Below are 2,838 nucleotides of genomic sequence, written 5' to 3'. Positions count from 1 at the left end.
TCTTTGTTTACTTTTTGTATATTCAATGTTCCTCTTATCAAATAAAGGATATTTAATGCAAGTTTTTTCTAAGTCCTGTACTAACTTTCACAAATGAAAACTATGTGTAGAAGGAGAATTGCATATACAAGTACGTAATATTCGTCCAACAATCTCCGTGACATAAGACTCTAGATCATAGTGTAACTCTCCCATCATGCACATTCGTATATTTCTACATCATATACATATATTTGCAGTGAGGTAAGACACTTTAGCAATGCCAATAATCCCAAAATTCCTTGAAGCCTTTGTCATCAAATTAATCCTGTATTCTTTGCAGCATAATTTTCAGAAAGTATTTTTAGTGCTACAAATTGCGAGGGAAAACAACGGTTTATATTTTCATGTTCATAACACGGGTAAAGTAATCAGTATTCAATTCTTCAGTGGGCCAATCTCCATCTATTAATGTGACAAGCTGCTTGTTATTTTTCACTATACAGGAGTTTTACCATTTTTAATCTTCTTGACCCCGTGGTCTTCCCAAAACCTTCGTATGTTAACTTCTCGACTCGTTCTTGTCTTGTAAACATCCTCCAGTTCATAGTACTTATCATTCAGTAGTGTCTCAAAGTACTGTTTCCATTGTTCTAATATTCTAATATTCCTTCTTCCCAATTTCTGTCTTAATCTTCTACAAAATTTGCCCAGTTTTATCTTTTCAGTTTGCTATTCAGCAGCTGAAAATGAAGTACAGCTTAAAATTTCTTACTTTAATGGACAATAACACACTATAATCATTAAAATAAACCGTACAATGCTGTGAATGATGGAAGACACAAATTATTCTAAGGAATAATAATTCAAGTTAAAAACTACTTACTGCAACTGTCAGTCTATCTCTGTAAACAATCCACATTCGAGAATATGTAATGCAATGAAGCAGTAAGGATTCAAGGAGGAAACAGTCTAAACAAATCACACAATATATTTTTGCACTGATATGGTACATAGTACATAATTTTTATGCCATATTGTAATAATACAATGAATAATAAAATATTACCCAAATAAAATATAATTATGGGTTAATATGGGAATAAAAACGTTCATAAGACACAATACTAAATTATTACCTCATGTGACATCCACAAATTCTCTTGGTGCAAATTACCTACAGTGAAAATAATTCTTAAGAGCTACAAAAGCACAGACATTAGCATACAAATACAGTTGGTAAAAACAGTAAAAGGTGTGTCATTTTATAAAAAACTGTTTTCTTGAGTTGAGAAACATGTACCTAACATGATCAAATGCTCATTTGTGTCAATATAAAGCTTGCATTATTATACACAGTGTGAAACTTATTTTCTGTACCTGAATGAATACTGTATATAGTGATTAACGAGAGGTGCACAGTTCCTTCTACCTTCAGAAAAATGAAAGTCGATCTGGAGTTACAAAAGTACCGTATGTACAGTACTGTACGTACAATACCTACAAATTGTAACTACCATAAACCAATCATTACAATGAGTGAGCAAATTTACATAGATTTACCATTGCCATTAATCTTTGCATGAAATTCATCTCTAGTTAACCCTAACAAACAATAAATACTACACCCTGTGTGGTTGCACTTCAGCATCTCAAAAAAGATGGTTCTTGGTGAAGAATCAGTGGAAAATATGAACATGAACCACGGAATATATGAAGGAAGATTAGCTAGGACAAAAACCACGCAGACTGGAGAAACAAAGAACTTAACTATCCAATGTTGTGTTTTCTGAGAGAAAATATTACAGCACAGCTTCATTATCATTACCGTTTTTTCTTACTTGAAATTACTTGAAATTTATCTGATCACTGATCCAAGATCAAAGGAGCATAAACACATTGCTGGAGAGGAATGACTTACAGCTTGCAAACAACAGGCACTGAATAGGCACTGAACAGGATGAAAGGAGAGGTCCCTTTGGTAACCATCTTGGACAAAAAGTATGCTGCCGTATTTAAACTTTTGTGAATACAATAACATGAAGGCCATATTGAAGAAGAATTTTGGGTAAGATTCAAAATAAAATGCATGAATAATTTTGGGTAAGATTCAAAATAAAATGCATAAGTGTGATAATGACAAATCTGACCCATTTTCTGTAACCATGTTCAAAATAAATGAAGAATTAATACAAAAGGGAAGGGATAATTTTTACTGATAATTAGATCAATAACTAGAAATTGAAATAATTCACTTTCATATATAATAAGAACTTCCCTGAAGGCAAAAATGTCTTAAAAGTGCATGGCAGGAGTCAAATGAAAAAGAAGAAAGGTAACAAGGTGAACAAACAGGAGACCATGGTAATACAAACACCCATATAATGCACTGGAAAAAATGTGGGATTTAAAGCCATATCAGTATTTCAGTTCGACAAATATAGAGAACATTATGCAACTTCAGTCTATACATGGTCAGTCATGCAGCCTTTTTACAAATGCTTTGATCAAATGCTGCAGAACTGTGTATTTACAGAGGCTATCAAATCTGAATATTAAAATATTGGAATACAGAGTATTAAATGCCCCAACTTTATAACCACCAAGTACATTTAATGGCTACTGTGCATTTCATCATACCTGCGCAGCAAAACAAATTCAAATCAGTGAAACAAATTTATAAGGACTGAAATACAGGTAACACTATCAAACAGGCTGGAGAAAGTTAAGAATTGAATGTATTTTGGTTTAAATATACAGTACGGTATATATAAAATTGCAACCAAGAGCAAGAGGAAATGAGGAAGAGACTTATTTACAAATGTATAGTGCTGCGATGATATAACACAATCTTAAAAG

At 32.5% G+C, this 2,838-nt stretch overlaps 1 protein-coding gene across 6 annotated transcripts in view; it reads right to left on the bottom strand.

Moving 5' to 3' along the window:
- Positions 1–952: 952 nt before the first annotated feature.
- Positions 953–2,838, bottom strand: part of LOC136846660 (uncharacterized) — a 62,003-nt gene continuing 60,117 nt past the window's right edge. For all 6 annotated transcript variants that reach the window (XM_067117649.1, XM_067117650.1, XM_067117653.1 and 3 more), the window contains one exon: positions 953–2,838. This exon is cut by the window's right edge and continues 1,077 nt beyond it. The gene's annotated coding sequence lies outside the window, so the exon portion shown is untranslated.

The sequence above is a fragment of the Macrobrachium rosenbergii genome, chromosome 15, assembly GCF_040412425.1.
Source record: "Macrobrachium rosenbergii isolate ZJJX-2024 chromosome 15, ASM4041242v1, whole genome shotgun sequence".
Lineage (NCBI taxonomy): Eukaryota > Metazoa > Arthropoda > Malacostraca > Decapoda > Palaemonidae > Macrobrachium > Macrobrachium rosenbergii.
The sequence above is the reverse complement of the archived record's forward strand: the minus strand, read 5'-3'. Positions and strand labels throughout refer to the sequence as shown.